The 19,728-nt window shown below is 48.9% G+C and overlaps 1 protein-coding gene across 1 annotated transcript in view; it reads left to right on the top strand.

The window, feature by feature from the left end:
* The first annotated feature begins 6,237 nt into the window (after window positions 1-6,237).
* SLC45A3 (solute carrier family 45 member 3) overlaps window positions 6,238-19,728 on the top strand; it is a 37,288-nt gene continuing 23,797 nt past the window's right edge. Inside the window, exon 1 of the mRNA XM_067531670.1 lies at window positions 6,238-6,288. The gene's annotated coding sequence lies outside the window, so the exon portion shown is untranslated. The remainder of the gene's footprint in view (window positions 6,289-19,728) is intronic.

The following is a 19,728-nucleotide window of genomic DNA, read 5'->3' as shown; positions in this document are numbered from 1 at the left end:
AATCCCATGATCCCTTGGACTGACCTTCTTTGTCCTCTGCACAGTTCACCATAGACAAAGGGCTAGAGCAGCCACATTTTGGTAAGGCGCTAGGAAGTCTGGGATGGGGTGAGTGGACTCGGGCCCACATAATGCAGTGTAGACACTGGAGCCCCAGGTTGGGACCCAGGGTTCAACAGTTCCTAAGCTGGTGTTACAAATGAGTGTAGATGCTCAAGCCCTAAGTTAACAAACCCATGGTCTGCTAACTTGCGTTCTACTAATCCTGCACTTACACTGCAGTGTAGACATACACTTTGGAAACTGGCCAGGCTTCAGTGTCAGATCCTTGGGGAAGGCAATTTCAAGCTGAGTAACCAGGTTGAGAGCTGGGTAAATACGTGTCAGGGGTGAGGGTATGGGGGAACTTGGCCTGCAGGCTGTGGAGATGCTTTGTGAGACCGTAGAGATGCCCAGAAGCCTGTCCCTACTCCGAGGGGGTAAGAAGGACCCCTGTGATCTGCATACCAGTCAGTCCTCTGCCCCAGTACAGAAAGCCACAGTACGAGGCCGTGTCCCCTGCACGCTGTCCCCTATACCTTTGCACAGCAGTTCTGGGTTAAGTCTACAGCCAGCAGAGGCTGGTGAGGCCCAAGGGCAGGACTGGCCCTTTGGTAAATAGCCAGTGTCTCCAGGGCTGGGGTTTTCAAAAGCACCCAAGTGACTATCAGTGGGAGCTGTGCTCCTTACTCGCTCGAGCACTTTGAAAATCCCACCCTCTGTCTTCTGTCCCTATGAGGAGGGCTGGAATGACCCTCTCTCCTCGGCATTCCTCCAGGGATAAAGACACCGGCATTTCAGAAAGCTGCCATGGACTTCTGTTCATAACCTGTTCATCTCTTTCCTCTCATGCTTGTGAAATGCTGCCACGCACACATACACACACATACACGACTGTTCTGTGCACAAACTATATTCAGCCCCCTTTCGGGATGGCACGTTGCTGAAACCTTCCTGCGCTGGAGTAGAGGGGTAGGAAAGCTCATTAGATCAGAGCACTGTCTGGTTCCCACGCCTCCCGTTGTGACAGGACACACTGATTCTTTCTTAAGACAGGCTCACCCCTGACTCTAGGAACGTAAGGCAACTTCCTCACTCCTGCTGGTAGGTTATCCCCAACTGCCCCTGCACTGGGAGCTGCGAAAGAGAGTGTACCACACGCTTCATGTGTTAGCTCTGCAAAAGGAGAATTCCTCCAGAGGCCTCTCCATTGCCTCTCCAGCTCCTGCATGCAGCAGTGGTAAGGTCCATGGCAGGGACTGGAATCTGGCCCGGGTCTCCCGGTTCGCAGTCTCCTAGCTGACACTGCCCTAACTATTGCTAGAGAGGCTGAGCTGAATCTGCCACCCAGAAATTGCCCCGATTTCGGCTGTCTCAGTTCTCTGTTCACCTGCCCCGGGCTGTGTTTGCCATGTGAGGCACTGACACCCGGCCCCTGTCAAGATTTTGGCAGATACAACAGTTCAGCATGTTCCCTGGTACATGAGATTTGGATAAGACCAGGGCAAATCGACAATGTGATCTAATCAGGCAGGAACATCTGAAGTGGCAGTTAGCGGCCGTTAGCCCAGCATTTCCCCCTCCTCCTGCTAGATGTAATTCTTGTTAAGCCCATCTTTATCTTGAAGCACGTGAAGTCAGTGGAACTGTTCGGGTACTTACAGCTAAGCTGGCTCAGGCCAGGGTGCTCAGCACCGTGCAGGATTGAGCCCTGAAACTGTAAAATATAAAACATTTTCCAAATTCATAGCTGTGTATGAGGGGGGTGGGAGGCAGTCTGGCTGGGTCAGGAAATTTGCAGCTCTTCACCTCTAGGCAGCCAGCTCAAATACAGCCCGGTGACTGAGAGTTGTTACTAGAGGGCGATGGATCAGTGGCCTCTGTGAAATGAGTTTGGCAGGTCTCAGCCTAGCCCCCTGTGGACAAGCATCAATACCACTCCAACTGTAACGCTGAGGGGGCAGCATGGAAGAAGATCTTACTGCCCCTACCCGTACTGTAATGGGCCTGTGGCTAAATGGAATTCAGTCTTCCAGGGCTGCCAGTCCAGCCCTTTTCACCAGTAAGATAAGCAGGTTAAAAAAATAGAGCCCACGGGAGAATATAGCACTGACGACCCTGCTGTATTGTGTTTACAGTGTAATGTTCTTACAGTGGCCAGCTGCACTTACAATGCACCTGAGTAGCGGTGACACAGGCACTGCGGGTGAGGAGAATGCGCCCCTATGGTCCATTTACAGCTGTACCTTTCCCAGGCAGACCCCCCTCCCCACCCAAGGAGTAATTCTGGCTTATTAACGTTATTTATTACTTACACAGTGCTGGGTACTTTGCTGACAGCTAAAAAGGATATGCCCCTGCCTGAAAGAGCTTATCACTGAAAATGTTAAACAAGGTGCAGTGAATGATAGCAATGAGCAGTGTGGGTGGGAATAAATGGACAGGAGGGCAAGGGTTACAAAAACAAGACCATGCAGCTACTTAGGGTTCTTGTGTGCAGGTCTTGTTCCAAACAGCTATATGCTCTGGTCCCAGTTTAGCAAAGCATTTCAACACAGAATCCATCCCTATTCAGCAAAAAACAAAAGCACGTGCTTAACTTGAAATCAATGGGATTTAGGCACGTGCTTAAAGTTAATGATGTGCTTAAGTGCTTTGTGGAAGAGGGATGAACTGGGGCGTTTGTGTGTGCGTGCATACGCACGCTGATTAGGCCTCACCTGGAGTACTGTGTCCAGTTCTGGGTGTTGCGTTTCAGAAAGATGTGAACAAACCGGAGAAAGTCCAGAGAAGAGCAGCAAAAATGATTAACGGTCTAGAAAACCTGACCTATGAGGGAAAATTGAAAAAACTGGGTGTGTTTAGTCTAGAGAAGAGAAGACTGAGGAGAGACATGATAAGAGTTTTCAAGTATAAAAGGTTGTTACAAGGAGGAGGGAGAAAAATTGTTCTCTTTAGCCTCTGAGAACAGGACAAGGAGTAATGGGCTTAAATTGCAGCACGGGCGGTTTAGGTTGGACATTAAGAAAAACTTCCTAACTGTCAGGGTGGTTAAGCACTGCAATAAATTGCCTAAGGAGGTGGTGGAATCTCTGTCATTGGAGGTTTTTAAGAGCAGGCTAGACAAACACCTGTCAGGGATGGGCTAGATAATATTTAGTCGTGCCTTGAGTGCAGGGGACTGGACTAGAAGGCCACTCAAGGTCCTTCCAACCCTACACTTTTATGATTTGATGAAAGATCACGGAGCTGCACAATCCGTTGTCAGTGACATCCCATTTTGGCAGCATGAATGGGTGGCGTTCGGGAGATGCCATGGCTCATCTTTTTCTGCCACAATCGAGACAAGAGCCAACCTCCAGGTGCCTACCAGAACTCATGGGCACATTCAGACTCCACTGAGTGATGGCCATGTCCAGTGAGTACCCACGACCACATGTTGAACATCTGCACAATCTACTCTGAACACTGCCTCATTTTGATGCCTCACATGGGCAGAGCTGATTTCGTGGGTGGGCGCTTGGAAGAGTACTGCCACCTTGTTTCCTCTCCCTCTCCCCCCCCATTCCAGCCTTGCCCATACCTCCTGCTGACGTCAACAGGAGCAGCAGATGCTCAGCCCTTTCCAAATTCCAAACCAAGGAGTCTCAAAGCAGGCCCCCACAATTACAGGCCGCCTTCCAAAATCCGGCTGCTTGTGGCTAGCCCAAGGTCACACAGCGAGGCAGAGGCAGAACTGGGACCAGAAGCCAGGAGTTCTGACTTCCACGCTACTGCTCTAATCACTAGACATCTGCATTGCATAGTTCATAGTAGTGGATGCTGAGGGCATGGTGTTTTGGGAGTCAGCCGATTGGAAGACATACGTTCCAGCTGAGAACGTACCATGCAGAGGACACTGAAATAACACTCACACTTATTACCCTTCTCTAATGATACGTAAACAAGGTTTCCCCAACTAGAAAACATGGACAGCTCTGCCCACGCAGATTTACAAGCGTAAACATAATGAGACTCTTTTAAAATGTGCTTCCAGCTGAATCTGGACCTCAGGGAGCTTTTGCAGGAAACAGCAGCAGCGTTTCCACCCGTCAGCCATCCCAGTGAGCTGTGCCAATGAGTCAGTTCCCAGCCGTTCAAGTGACAACAAGTGCAGGTGCTCCCGTGCTTTTCCTACCCAGGCAGTGCGCGGGTTCCCTTCAGCAAACTGTTCAGGAGGGAACAGCTGCTCAGAGTGAAAACAAGACTGTTCATACGCAGCTGATCCAAACTGGAATACAAAGTGGGTACTTAGACGCCGACCCAAGCAGAAACCCAGGGCTACTCAGCGAAGGGATGCTGTAAAAATAAGCATCTATGCCTTTGCAACCGACAGAGCAGGGTGAGTAGTTTGAAAAAACACTGGGCCGGATCCTCAGCTGATGTAAATCGGCATAGCTCCATTGACTATATGCCAGTCTGACATCAGCTGAAGAACTGGTCCAAATGTTTGCAAACACTAGTTTGAATTAAGAGCAGCTGTTCATGTGCACCACATTCCTGCCACTTTTCATCCTCTGTTCACGGACATTCACACAAACAGATATTTGTTCACACAGATGGTTGGGGATGCCTGTTCTTCGTACGGGTGCCCGTCTCTACATGTGGATAAAGGGCTTCATGGGTGAACAAGAGCATTCATTATGCCTTAAATCAGTCTATTCAGTCATCCTGTCAAAGAGCAAAAAAAAAAAAAATATATATATATATATATATACATACCGTGTGACTTAAGCAACAAATAACACACCATGAATAATGAATAGGGGACAGGTCACAAACTTCCCGTAGTGTGAAATGTATTTGCAGTCCATTGAAGCAATTAAATATAATGAACAGATTGGGGGGGGGGAGCAAGGTGAATACTGCAGATAATTTACAACTAGGATTTAAAAAAAAATCTTTGGCTCAATTATTCAGAATGAGTAGTGAGACACATTGGCTTGTTACTGTAAGGTTGCTGGTGGTCTGGGCTGTGTGTTCTGGTTTGTTCAAGGGCTCCGTGGCTCTTATTTGTAGGGCTTGTTATAGTTACTGGGACTGCATGCCCTGGATTGTTGTGGTGTCGCACAGGGACATGGGGCTGTGTGCTCTGTGTTATCACTGTACTGTTGTGCAATGGAGTGTATTACATCCATGTTGAACTGAGTCTAGTGCCTGGAAGCCAGCTTCATGGACCCTGGTGAACCGCTTAATAAAGCGGTTCAGTGCCCATTGATACATGGCATTAATGTTCCTGGGCCTGGGTCATCCAAGTAAGGTGCTAAGGTTCCAGCACTCTTAGCTGGGGTGGCACTTGTCTGCAGCGGTCCAGCCGCAATATAAGTAGTGTCAGGTCTCAGGAACCTTCTGGGTTGACCCAGTCGAGGGCTGAGGGTCCAGCAGAACTGGTGCTGGAGATGAGCTGCTTGCTTGAAGTGACTTGGTTGGAGCGGAGTGTAACTGGCCCTAGGGTCCACCTCGGATGAAGCTGGGTTTGTACCCGACTCAGGCGACTCAGGAGCCTTGGACCATATGGTTTGAAGACCCAGCACATTTGCTTGCTTAAACCACCTGTCCAAGTGTCTCCAGGATAGCCTAGGGAGGCTCCGGCCTTCCTTTCCTGGGATCAAATCAGGCTGGGGTCTGAGCAGGACAGGGCATGGCCTTCCTTTCCTCCCAAGCCTTCCTGCCGGAGGGGCACCTGCCTGCGGACTCCGCAGTACTGTAGCAGGCTCGCTCTCGGGGAGGGCGCTGCGGGTCCTGCCTTATTATGGTTGGGGGAGAGGGGGCTGCGCCCTCTGGTGTGTTATGGTAGGGTCGCGGGGGGTGGGGTGTTAGGTAGGGCGCGCGCTCCCTCTGGTGTGTTATGGTAGGGTCGCCCAGGGACTGTTGCTCTTCTAAAATGCATTTTACGGGGGCGGGGGGACCGCGCCCCGGGAGCAGGGCGGGGCGGGAGCCTGGAGGCCCCCCTCGCTCTCCTTCACGCCCACCAGCAGGCCCGCAGGACGCCCCGGGAGCGCGCGCGGGGATGCCCCGCGGGGCAGGGCGCTGTAGCAGCCGCCGGCCGGGGCCGTGCCCCTGCCCCCCAGCGCCGCGCCGGCGCATGCTCCCTGGGAGCCGCCGACCCGCCGGCGATTTAAAAGGCAGCAGAGCGCGGACCGGAGGACGGACGGAGCCGAGCCGCCGCCGGGGAGCCGGGCTGCGCCGAGCTCGCGGTCCCTCTCCAAGGTAGGGCGGGCGGGCGGGCGCGCCTCTCCCCTCCACTCTCCTGCCCTGCCCTGCCCTGCCCGCGGGGCGCTCCGGGCTGGCAGGCGGGGCTCTGCCTCCTCCCCGGGCGGAGGGGCCAGGGAGCCGGTCCCCGGGCGAGGAGCTCCGCCGGGAGCCAGGGCAAACCCCCCCCGGAACAAGCCCGCTGCGCCCGGCTGGTGCCGCCCGCTGCGCCCGGCTGGTGCCGCCCGCGGGCCCCTGGCGCGCCCGGACTCGCGCTGTCCCCGGGCCGGGCGGTCCCGGCTCAGGCGGGCTCGGCGCTCCTCGGGGGAGGCTGACACCCCCGGCTCTGCCCCGCTTCTGCCTGGCCGTGCGTGGCTGTCCGCGGGCAGGCTGGAGCCGGGGGCGGGGCGGGGGCCAGGCATGACCTGCCGGGACTGCCGGCCTAGGGAGACAGCGGGCTGCCTGGATGTACCTTTAACACCCGAGGGATCCCGCCCTGCGGACCTTTGCCTGCTTCCCTGGACCCCCCCGGGTTTGTGCCGCGCCGCGTCTCCTGGTCTAAGAAACAGCCCCGGAGTCTGAGCGCTGCACGGCGACGGTGCGGTCGCTGGCGTGTTTAACGTGACTGTAAAGAGATATATTCAGTCCTGACATACTCCAGCCTTTCTCTCTTCCTGCAGAGAGCAAACAAAATGCTTTTAACACACTCCCCAGCTGTCAAGGGCGAGAGAGACCACAAGGGCCACATTTCTGAGGGCTAGCACTCTTCCGGTAGAGCTTTAGATAAGTGTGTTGCTCGACATCTCTGGAGTCAAACGTGATGGCTTTGTAATGAGCACGAATAATGACAGGGATGCGGCGGGAGACAGGGAGCTCTTTTTAATCTAAACATACAGAAGTAGGTTTATTCAGCAAGACTGGAACACGTAAAAGTGCAGGGACTCGGTGAGCATGTCACTTCAAACAGAGCCGGTAGTCCACGGGTGTGGTGTGTATTTGTTTGTGTTCTCCTGACCCAGTTTTGTTCTTTAGAGAGGTTGTGCATTACTCTTCGCTTTTGTGCTTTTGTGCAGTCCAGAAGCTGTTACATATGTTGGTTCTGAAAATCTAAACACTGGAGGGGAGTGGGGGAAACATCTGGGAGAAAAATGATGAATCTGGACTTTACAGAATCCTAGGAGACTTGCAGGGACAAATCAGCCAATCATTAAAGCCAAATCAAAGGAAACAAGCGTGTCACAAAACTAGTAACCTTGGTATGACCTGAGTTCCTGATGGCCAGCTCCTCTAACTGGTAAAGGTACCAATTTGTCTCCCTGTGTGTGACTGCTTTAGATCAAATAGAAAACCAGTGTAAGGTATTAGGATTTTCACATTTATAATGGTCAAACTTATAGGAAGCTTGCTTTCAGTGCTTCTCCAAAGCCACTTGTCTGCAAAACTGGGCTGGAAATGTTTCAGGAACAGCACTTCTACTCCCAGCCTGGCCCTGGAAGGTTCATGGATAAGGAAAGGGAATAAACCAGACTCAAAGAAGGGTCAGTTCAGGTTTGGTTACAGTCTTAAAGGTTAGAGAGGTGTAAATGTGACACTGGATCAGAACTTAACTGGGAGTTTTTTGAAAATTTTACCCAGAATCTAATTCTCAAATGACATGGATGCCTAAGTCACTTTTGGAAATGGGACTTACTTGGGCTCCAGAGTCACTCAGACATTTCTGAAAATGTTACCCACTAACCTTTAAACAGTTTCTAGGTTACTCACTGTATCTGTGGTCCTTTTCCTCTCATCTATAAGGGATCAGTTCATGCCACCAGGTCTCTTCTTGTATGTTCCTATAGTTCCTTGGTAGCTTTCCTACCGTTAGGGAAGTGGTTCCAAAATGCTTGCAGTGAAAGAGCCAGGGTGAGAAATCAGGAATTTCAGGCTCCTAGTCTTGTGCTGAGATTGCCCAGTTAGACTGTGGAACATCTTGCCTTGAGATATCCTTGAGGCCAAGGACTCAACAGGATTTTAAAAAGGATTTGACACAATATGGCTAAGAAGAATATCCGGAGTTAATAATAAATAACTTAGGGCTTGGCAAGAGAGAGCTTGGTGTAGAAAACATCACACTTCAGGGCATAAACCAACCTTTAAGTACCAGGAGGAAACTTTTCCCTGGGGGAGGGTTTCCCATCAGAGTCTCCTGCAGGACTTATTCCTCCAAAGCAACCGGAGGTGGCTACTGTTGTAGAGGGGATCCTGGACAAGATGCACCAGAGGTCTGATCTTGTCTGGCAATTCCCACAGTCAAGTCTTGCCATCATCTTTAAGAGGGTCAGTTGTTTAAAAAACAAAAGAGCACTGGCCTGGAAAAAATCTTCTTCTGATGCATTACTGATCCCGTACTGATCCAAGCCATATTGATTTGTGCTGGAGGTCTCCAGAACTAAGGATAGATGTTCTCCGTACAGAAATCTGAAGAAGATAAATATTCCAAGAGAATCCTATTGATGCCAACTTCACTTTAGGAATACATAAAATTCTGTATAATAGGTTACAGACAAACACACAAGGAAACTCCATCAGCAAGATCTTCTAGAAGATCTTTGCTGCCTTTGTGGTTGATGCTGGCAGCCAGAAACACTCACTCCATAAATCATGAGAGAAGCTCCTATCACTAGGCTGAGTCCTGAGATAAAAATACAGCCTTGCATAAAGTCTGGGGCTGTCTTATTTCTGATAGAGTAAGTATAAAACACAGATGCCAAACAAACGCTTAATCATTTAATCTAATAACGTACATTTCTTTGGACCACCCAAAAGATCAAATTCTTCTCTTCATTACACCTCTCCATAGCTCTGTTGAAGTTCACCCTGGGTGGAACCTCATAAACTGTGCCAGTTTCATGCAGTCAACTTGAGTAACTGCCAGTATGTTTTCAAAGGGAATCATTTTATGGACCAAATCCTGCAATGAAGGCTTTGATATCCGCTTTCCTTGAGTAAGGATTGGAGAAACAGGCCCTATAAATGTATTTGTGTGTGTGTGTGTGTGTGTGTGTGTGTGTGTGTGTGTGTGTGTGTGTGTGTGTGTTAAAAATTCATGTGATAATTGTGTAATAAAATGTGACAGTGCAAAAATGAGTGGCTGTGGTTGTTTAAGGTTGGCAGTGCAAATCTGACATTGGAGGCGGCTCTATAAAGATGCTCTCCCAAAATCTCATCCTGTTTGTAATTTTTAATGTGTTTTGTTTTCTCAATATACATTACTAGCAATTGCCAGACTGGATCAGATCAACACTAGCTCATGTAGCCCAGGATCCAGACCCCCACCATGGCTGGGACCAGACGCTTCCTAGAAGAGCGCAAAAAACCTCTTAATGGACAATGCAGAGTAACTTGTGCCTAGGAGGAAGTTCCTTCCAGTCACTTAATGACTGGCCCATTCCTTGAGCATGGGAATTCATATCCCTTAAATATGTCTCCTATCTTATATAGCGCAGGATGTTCTTATTTTTCATATACATGTCTAATCCACTCTTTGACTTGTTAAGCTCTTGGCTGGCCCCAATAATACCCCATGGCAGTGAGTTCTCCAGGTTAACTATTCATTGTGTAAAGTATCTCTCTTTGATCAGTTTTAAACCTGTTACCTTTCAGTTTCATTTTGTGTTAAATCCTCAAACCATATATTCTAGTGATCCCTAGCTCTGAAGCATCTGTCACTCCACATGGTGACTCTTCCTAGCTGGAGCTCAAAACATGACTGCTTGTAGTGTTTCCAAAAGCTTTTTTGACTAACACGTATGAAATCTCCTCTTGCCCCCCTGCCAGGCTGTTTGAGATCTGTCTTTGCCAGGTATTTCTTTGGTGTAACTTCAACCACCATCAGATTTGTGGACAGCTCCAAACTAGACTGGGACAGAAGCAAAATGATCTAGAAAAATAAGAGCAGAGAGGAGGAAAGCGAAGAAGGGGAAGATTAGTACTAATCAGTGTAAAGCCCTGCACGTTAGGAGAAAGAAATAAGCAGCACAGATGTAAGATGGGGGAATGGAAATGAAATTAAAAAAAGCTGCACTTTACATGTTTATTTTCATCTCTGCTGTCCCAGTGTCACTCTTTCATATAACCAAGCCCTGTGGTTTCTGCAGGAGAAGATGCAGGGCTGGGACTGGGAGACAAGGAGGGAAGGTGTCCATGGGAGGATCTTTGCCTTATGAATGGCAGAGAAGCTTGCAAACAGTTTGTTTAAGGCATCCATGCAATAATAGGTGTTGCACCAGGAAAATGTTGCCTGGAAGTGTGTGTGTGAATTTCACTTTAGGATATGCAAACAATATCTCCACAATATCCAGAAGACAGGAAACGAGGAAAACAAAGGCGTCCTTTGCAGTTCCTTGTCATTCAGTTTGTGTCTCACAATCAAACCCAACGTACCTGTTTTAAGACTACATGCAGCAGACTCTGACATCCTTTAAATCACGGGATTACTTGTGCAATACGGCATTACTCACTGCAATAGGAGTGGCAGTGAGAGAGGTGCCTGTATGTTTTCACATCTAAGCCACCCAGGGGCTTGATGGTGAAATATAACTACATGGAATGCTAAAAGACTCCTTTATTATTTTTGTGTTGCTCTTTGGAGGTCTCTAAACTTGTGGCCCTTTTTGTTTTCATATCCTAAAATGTCAGTTCTTGGTTTAGTTTGAAAATATTTGTTTAACATTTTTGCCAATCTTCATAAGAGAAAAAGCAGACCCTGTGAATATTGTCTGGCAAAATAAGAAATGTAATATAGGAATGTAGCCCGAATGGCTTCTTTGTCTTGGTGGCAGAGGGAGGTTGGAACACGTTCTACAGTAAGCAGGTGTTTGATCTGCAGGCATTGAATAAACATTTTTCCCTTCCTTTAAATGCCCATATTGTGAAATCGTGGTTGCCAGTCCGGTTCTCCAGACCTTGTTCCTTGTCTGTGGGGAAACGGACACTGCAATGAAACATGGCACTGATTTCCAGCTATCTGGAAAAGAGTCGTTTTAGCTGTTTAGAGCCAGAATCCCAGGATTGCCAATCCCAAGAGTTAAAAAATGGTCCCAAAAATCACAAGATTGTGGTTTTTTGAGTTTTTTTGTTTAATCCAATGTTGGGTTCTTTTTATTTGCCTTTTGGTTTTTGGGCCTTTAGCCTACATATTTTTAAATGCCCTTGACTAGCATCTGATTATTTACATATCCTATTTGTATTACCGTAAATCCTGGGAGCCCCAGTCGCGGACCAGTCGTGACCATATTGCATTAGATGCCATACAAACACAGAACAAAAAGACAATCACTGCCCCCGAGAGCTTACCATCGAAGTATAAGATGAGACAACAGCTGGCTACAGAAAGACCGATGCAGGAGAACGAGGAAACAATGCGACAGGATTGGTCAGCATGAGGGGTACAACAGCAACCTAACCGTTGTCGAGTTTTCTGTGGGCAGCCCAGAAAAGGAGAGTACTAAGGAGGAGAATGAGGGAGCTTGGAGGATGTTTTATGAGGGGCAGCATGGGAGAAAGCATGAAGATGCTTGTTTGAAAATTAGAGCACTCCTGTCCCATGCAATCTCTGTGCTGGTGTTTGAAATCCCCATGCTGGATATAAAAGAGTAACTGACATGATCAGTGGGCTGAAAGGATGGATTTTCATGAGGACTGGCTGGCTCACAGCTGTCTCAGTAGAGCTCGGCTAAACATCATCTGGAGTGGGCTGTACCTACCTACACGAATTTAAAGGGTGTAAGTGGAGGAGCACAGGAATCATACAGGGGATGTAACTTGGACTAATGGGAAAGGGAGAGGGGGAATCTGGTGCTTGGTACTGAGGAGAGACCCTTCCCCGCTCTCAGCTCCGTTAGACGGTGGAATAGTGCCCCGTGGGAAATGCTGACAACTTCAATGCTTGAGACACATCAAACCAGACTGGACAAAGCGCTGGAGAATGTGCTGCCGGGAAGAATCCTACACTGGCCCCTGGGAGTGGTGGTGATGCAATGGGGCCTTTTTCATCTTTCATTTCTATGAACACAGTCTGTTTATATTCCCCCGGATACTCCCATTCATCATTGTTCGCAACTGCCGTTCATAGCCACGCAGGGGCCTTGCGGCAGGAGCAGCAAACTCTAGCTGTCTATCCCCTTCACCCGCGGAAACCAAGCTTGGGGACTGGTTTGCATGTGTTCTTCTTCCTGGGCAGTTTGGCTGCACAACAGTGGGGATAACCTTTGGCCAGGTACTTAATAATACTGGGCAGTGGCAACTCTGTAGCTGTGTGGCTGCCGTAAGCAGAGTGGGAATGGCCGGCTCCTGCAGTAATGGAAAGTACTGCCCAAGGGGACCTGACGGTGTGCTAGAGAGGCAGCCCAGAGGGGAATGCAGGAGCTCACCAGTGGTCTCCTTCCCTTTCATGTATATCTCCAGTGAACTTTACTCCAGTGAACACGGCAGGATGCTAAGATGCCTGTGGGAGGAGAAAACCTTGCCTTTCCCAAAAGAGCCTGCAGTGGAGAGCTTTTCTCTGACCTCCTGCTAACACAGCGGAGTTGTACGGGAGTTGTTCAGTGACGGGTAGATAACTCTAGTGCTCAACCTCTCACTCGTCTGCCCTCTTCAGCAGATGCCCCCTGCATTAACACAGCTCACATGCTATAAGTGTGATGCTAATGTGTTAAGTGTGCACAATGAGAGACAAGCCCAAACCCTGGCTGCTGGCTCAAAGCATTCTTGGACTAAGTGGCTTATCTTCCTTTCTCTGAACTATCATCCTGATGGGAACATACGACTGGAAGAGACCTCCTGGGTCTTTGGGTCCAGTCCCTTGCTATCAAGCTACCCCATCATAAATTCCCATTTATAAATGTATCAAGCTTTACTTTAAATGAACAGGGCTGAGATTTTTACACAGGAGTCTATAAGGAGTTAGGTGCTCAACTGCCATTGGCTGTCAGAGGTTTAAGTGAAATCTCTGTCTAAAGCCACTTCTTTAGAAAGGTGAAAATCTCCTTCTAGGTATGCAGAGCCGAGCAGCAGCCTCATGTGAATTCTTACACACATTCTGGCTGTGAAATCCCTGGGAGATGGGAATTCATGATGGTTTGAGACGGTTTTAAAAAAATACCAATTTTCATGTGACATTTTAAAAAAATCCTGTTCTTCCTCACTCTCCTCCCAAATCACCCGCAAAAATCTTTCAGGTTTTTCATGAAACCTGGTATTTTGATAAAGTTTTACAAAAAACCGGAAAAGTTCAACCCCGATGAAAATGTTTGTTTTGATCAAAAAGCCATTGTTTCATCAGAAAAGAGTTTTGATGGGAGATCTCTGACCTGCTGCATTGATGCCAGGACCACCACGACCTTAATTAATATGGACAAAGGTGGGGGTGCTATAAAGGTGGCCCCAGAACAGCTGTAGCATCCCTTCTCGGGAGTGGGAGGGGGGGAGAAGTCCCAGAGCTACGGTCCCTTGTCCAGTCCACCTGCCTCTTGTGCACTCATATTGGTCTGATATGACTTGTGGGAGCTCCCTGCTTCCAGCTTTCTTGAGGCTGTTCCTGAAACTGCAAGGACTTTTGTCTGTTTCAAAGGCATGATTTCATTTTGGCGGCTGAAAACAGAGGGAGAAACCCCACCAACCGCCAGTGGAGGTCAAAGGACACGCTGAAAGATATGTTAGCCTCAGACTCCTCCAGCAAGGACACAAATAACTGGAGTTGCAGGCCAGAAAATTACCGTGAAAAAATGTACTAACTACCACGTGATTACAAAAGAGCCTATTGGTTCTGTGTGCCTCTGGGATTCAAAGTGCGTTCTCCAAGGAAGAGCATGAGATCACCCTCTTGAAACATCAAGCAGAAGGGGCTGTTTATTTCTGAGCCCATTGTTTTACTCTTTCCTGGGATTTTCATGGATGACTTTTGGATAGTTGTCATTATCTCCCCCCAGCACCACAGCCCCAGTGGTAGTTCTCTGTGTCTAGCAAAAGGTGGTGGTGGTGGGGAGGAATCTATGTCGTCAAGACCATGCTTGCAAAAAGCACCTTGCTATGGAATTCACTTTGGTGGGTGTGTTACTGGAGTAGTCTTGATACTTCTGAATTGGCCAGCAGGGGTACTATTAAGACTAATGAGCCATCCCCTTCTGCCACCACTCACAGAGTTTGAGCATTTTGCCTCTGCTGCATTCCCAATTCCTGCTGGCCCAGAGAACCACAAATAATCTCATTAATCCAGCCAAGATGCCAGTGCAGATCAGAGCCATTAGCCTGGCAATTAACAACATCCGGTGGAAATATTTCAAGCTCTGCAGCTTTCTAGCACTGTAATTTCTCCCCAGGGCTGGTGCTGGGAATTCAAGGCACGATGCTGGTTCAGCAGTGAGTTAAGTCTGAAGCAGCTGCCACCAGCCGCTATCAGAAGACAGCATAGATGACTATTGGTCTGACCCAGTATTGCTGTTCTTGTACTCTTAAATCCCTGGTTGTGCAGTATCCACCTTCCCATCGTAAACAAGAAGTTCAGGTTTCGCTTCCTATTCTCCCAGCTCTGTAAACAGTCAATGTGGCCTCAAGACCAGATAACCACTAGCACCCCCACAGCTGCTACGGTCTCGGAGACTTTTTTTTCTCATCAGCATAAATGAGCAAAACCGCCTATAATGCTGACATACCAGGAGCCAGGCACGCTGACTTGCCAGAAGTGTAACTTGAATTCAGTGTGATCTGAGCACATGCTGCTCATATGGGAAGGAGAGACTGAGTTTTTAGTTCTATCAGAACTAGTTTTCCTTCCTGTTATGTTTCCAATAATGGAGAATAGAGGGGCAGGCATTTTATACGTTTCCTTCTTGTCCAACCTCTTTTTACGGCCAATGCTGGACTGCTCCCTCGAGCAACCTGTGAGAGCATTTCACAAAAGTAATGCAGTGGATCACGGTAAAAAGACCTGTCAAATCTCACACATTTGCCCAGGCAGCTCTGAGTTATACTGAAATTCCCCTTGCACCCTGAAACAGATTTGAGGTTGTCTCGCCATTGTGCTGTCATGACATCAAGTTGCTGACTGGTGTGATGGCAGAGGTCTTCTCCATGGCATCCCAAGAGTTGTCCAGCTTCAACCATCCCTCGTCTAAACTAGCCATGTCTGTCGAAACAGTTCAGTTACTTTGAGCCCTTTACTAGCTAGTGGGGTGTTTGTTATAAATTGAACATGGTGGCAACACTTCCTCTCACCCTGTGGATTTGGTATTGACCCTGTTGGTTGCTCTCAAGTTCTGTGATTGTAGGGGTGGGTTTTTTTGTTTTTTTGCTGCCATTCTCAGTCCTGCATTTCTAAGCCTCTTGCATTTTTCAGATTCTTGACATCATGGAGTGCTGCTAAGCTGATGAGGTTGGTATCTGTCTGGGGAAGGGAAGAGAAGGGGTGCGTGGAATCGATGGATCATGTGCTTCTTTCTTGGTAGTGCTTAGTCAGAATGTTTCTCATTGTGGGGAGGTAGGGTCCGATCTGTGGCTCAGTGTTCCAGGTTATTTTGCAGCGTGTGTGTATCTGTGTGTGTGTGTCTGGATGGGGGTGATAATAGGGAAGACGCTGTGAGCTTCAGGGAATGTCCCTCTGCGGGCTCTGTCTAGACTCTCACCAGACCAAATCCATATCATGTGGCAGTTGCAATATTAGGGCTGACTGTTAACCCTTTCCACCTCAAAAGTCCCCAGCCGCTGTCTTTAGGACTGCTGGGAAACTCCAGAGAGTCTCTCAATGTCCAGAACAAGAGGTTTGGGACACACTTGCTGTGCAGCGGGCATAAGCCAACGGGTGCCACAATGAGCCAGGGCATCTATCCAGAGACTCTGCATGTTCCATGTGACTCAGGCTCAAATTGACCCCTGAAAGCTGGTCACTACTGGAAATGATGCCCATGGGGCCTGGTTCACTGTTGCCCTGCGCCTTGCAAATGCACTTGCATTAGTTGAAAGTGCTACCCGATCAGAATGGGAGCACTTCCACACCCGCTTCGTGCCAATGTAAATGGCTGTGCAATGTGCTGGGAAAGGGCAAATCTGCCTGTCTGCCCTTCCTTGCACTCACCAAACCCAGCTTTCCCAGAGTATCAGGTGTCAGGCCCTACAAGGTATACTTCACGTAGGAGGAAGGGTGGAGAGGGCTGTGTTGAGGAGTTAAAGGAAACTATTTCTTTCCCTTCATACCCAGAGCGGAACCTTTAAGGACATAGAGGGGTGCTGAGCTTTCTTTTGGTGTTGAAAAGCTGGGCCACGGTTACAAAAACCCGTGAGGTCACACGGGAAGGCACAATGACCATGTATTACAACACCGTGATTAAACGGGGGATAGCCCAGTTCTGAACTCCTCCTGCAGAAAGATGGGACTGGATCCAAGCTCTCTAGTATTAAGTTTGAGAGAGGCAAAGGCAGGTCCTGAACTTGGCAAAGCCGGGCAAAGAAGGAGCTGCCTGAGGCACGGCTAACACATCAAAATGCTCCCAGAAAACCAGACAGACGTGTGTGTGTGTGGTTGGAAGTAGCAGGTTGTCACATTTTCTATTTTCTTATTAGTCCCTTTGAGCACTGCTGTTTCTGTTCCTAGATGCGGGAGGTGGGAGGGTTGGGGGGGGGAAGGGATCTGAGCCACCTGTTGGATTTTTCACACTTGTGGAGGCCGCTGTCCTTTTTAACAGTGCCTGTGTCTTTCTCCTCGCTCCCTACTCCCCAGCATTCAGTTCACAACCAGCCCATTGTGATGGCAGATTAGCGCAGCTGAGTGGAGCGTTTCAGGCTCAAGTGTAACTTCAGTCCCTTTAAAAACCTTTGGAGGCTTTTTTTTCATTTTTATTTTTTTAAAGAGGATGGCAACGCCAACAAGGGGATAATTTGATGGATTACGCTGCGGGGCTGAGAGGCTCTCCCTTAATCCCCTTTGTGTGTCTGTTTGACCAGACGCACAGCAGAAGCCCCCAGCCTCTGACAGAGAAAAGGCAGCTCAGCAGGGTGTGTTTTACACACTGACATATAAATACGGGGCCCTGGTCATGTGGGGCCGGATATAATCTGCGCCAGTTACCACGCCACAGAGGAGGGGAGGGAACCTGGCTGGAGCTTATTATTTTCCCCCCACTCCTCCAATTCAATTTACATTTTTATTCTTCTGCTAATAATAAAAACTAGACAAGGAGCGGGGCAAACTAGGTCAGGTGCCATGGTGATGGGCCCAGTAGGCAAACCAGAATAAAAAGCAGAACCAAATCTTCCCTGACCCTTGAGGGTGTTCGGATCCTGACTTCACAACATCGGCCCGTCTCTTAAAATAAAGCCTGAGCAGGAACGATGCGGTGGGACCCACTTATAGAGAAGTTGGGGTAAAACTCTAGTTAGGTATTGGGATGACCGGGCCTGTGATTGATGCTCAACTCAAAAAAAGGATATTGCAGAACTGAAGGGGGTTCCAAGAAGGGTGACGAGAATCATAGAAATGTCAGGACGGAAGGGACCTCGGGAAATCATCAAGTCCAGCCCCCTGCACTGAGGCAGGACCAGGTAAACCTAGACTATCTCTGACAGATGTTTCTCTAATCGGTTCTTAAAAATCTCCAGGGATGGGGATTCTGCAACCTCCCTTGGAAGCCTATTCCAGAGCTTCTCTACCCTTAGAGTCAGAAAGTTTTTCCTAATGTCTAACCTAAATCTCTTTTGCTATAGATTAAAGCCCATTGCTTCTTGTTTTACCTTCAACGGACATGACGAACAATTGATCACGCTCTTCTTTATAACAACCCTTAACGTACTTGAAAACTGTTATCGAGTCCCTCCTCAGTCTTCTTTTCTCAAGACTAAACATGTCTGATTGTTTTTAACCTTTCCTCATGGGTCAGGTTTTCTAAACCTTTTATCCTTGTTGCTCTGCTCTGAACTCTTTCCAATTTGTCCACCTCTTTCCTAAAGTGCGGCACCCAGAACTATCTTCCCTCCCCCCACAGGATCTATCCTCTTTTGAAGTGTCCTTGATGGAAATGGGCCTGAACTACAAAGCCCAGGGCAGCTCTGAGCTTCCCCAAAGTTTGAGAGTGCCAGGATTTGGAGTATTGGCTCAGGCGTGTCTCTCTTGCACAGGAATGCCCAGCGAGTCAAGGGGAGAAGCCCTAGTGTCTTGGCGCCTACCTCTCTGCACTAACCACTAGGCCACATTCCCTCCGAATGCCAGGAGTAGAAGCCTGGCGCGCTGGCTCCTCATTCCTTGTCTTAATCACTAGATTAACCCCCTCCATGGCCAGCTGCAGCTGAGCTTTGCAGGCAGGAGTGTCTTCCTCTGCTGCTCGATTTATCTGGAGTGGGTTAGAATGGCACTGATCTCTGCAGAGTACTGACAGTGGAGGTCCCATCAGGATCCCACCGGTGTCCCAGCATGCACTCATCAGCTGATGTATTGCCCTCTCTGGAAGCCTAATGCGCTTTCTGTCCTGCCAGCCCATGGCCTCTGCTTCCTCTGCGGAGTCAGCTCACCTCTTAGTCAGACACGTGGTTCCTGTTTTAACAGGGACAGGGGAGGATGTCAGGTCTTTCACCTGAGCTGGGGAGGGGGAGGGATGCGGTGGCAGGACACGAGAGCTCAGCGAGTTGAAGCCTGTGTGAGAAAACCTCCCTTCCTGGTGCTCCTCCTTGTCGTTGGAATAGAGGGAGTGGGTCACGGGCCGCAGGTCCATGGAGCCCCGTAGACTGCTAAGCTGCTTGTGGTTCTTGCTGGAAGGTGAGGGTTAAGATCAGGAGCCCTATAGGATCTTGGTCGGGGCACCACAAAAAAAGCATGAAGCGGGAGAGAGATGCAGGGGTTTTGTTCCACTCAGGGGCACACTCGTCTCTCTACAGCAGGCTAAGGTCATTAGCCAGCCCAGCGTTGAAAAAAGGTGGAAAAATCCCAACCTGCTCCACTTGCCTCCTTTGCAAAGCACTCGCATCTCTGGGTGAAAAGCCCGTCCGAAGAGCTCTAGGTTAGTCTCAGCCCCCCTACTGCTGCCTCAGCATGCGGCCCTGGTGGGTGTGCTGAGCTGTGCCTTAGACTGGATAACTACTGACTAGCTACCTGCGGCCTCACTAGTTTCCATGACATGCTTTTCAAAGAGGACAGGAAGGGTGTAGGCACAAAGTGGTATAAAACAAACTGAGCGGAGCCACCCCGTCAGTACACAAATGGCACCTGAATGAAACACTCTGATGTCTGGAATGAGTTCAGAACTCTTTGATTTTTCTCCCCCTCCTCTGCATTTTTGGGGGTTCCCTCTGGATTTCTGAGTTCCCTCCAGGACCAGAAGATTTCAGCCTTCTTCCATGACTTGGGCCCTAACACGCTGGCAACTTTCTCCAACCATCCCAACTTAGCTTTTCAATCCTTTCAGCAAACTTCTGGTGTTGTCTGGCCCAGGCCTG

Source organism: Emydura macquarii, unplaced genomic scaffold (genome assembly GCF_026122565.2).
Source record: "Emydura macquarii macquarii isolate MOO-44397 ecotype Brisbane River unplaced genomic scaffold, CSIRO-AGI_Emac_v2 contig_3220, whole genome shotgun sequence".
Classification (NCBI taxonomy): domain Eukaryota; kingdom Metazoa; phylum Chordata; order Testudines; family Chelidae; genus Emydura; species Emydura macquarii.
Note: the sequence above shows the minus strand (reverse complement) of the source record. Positions and strands in the feature narration are given on the sequence as shown.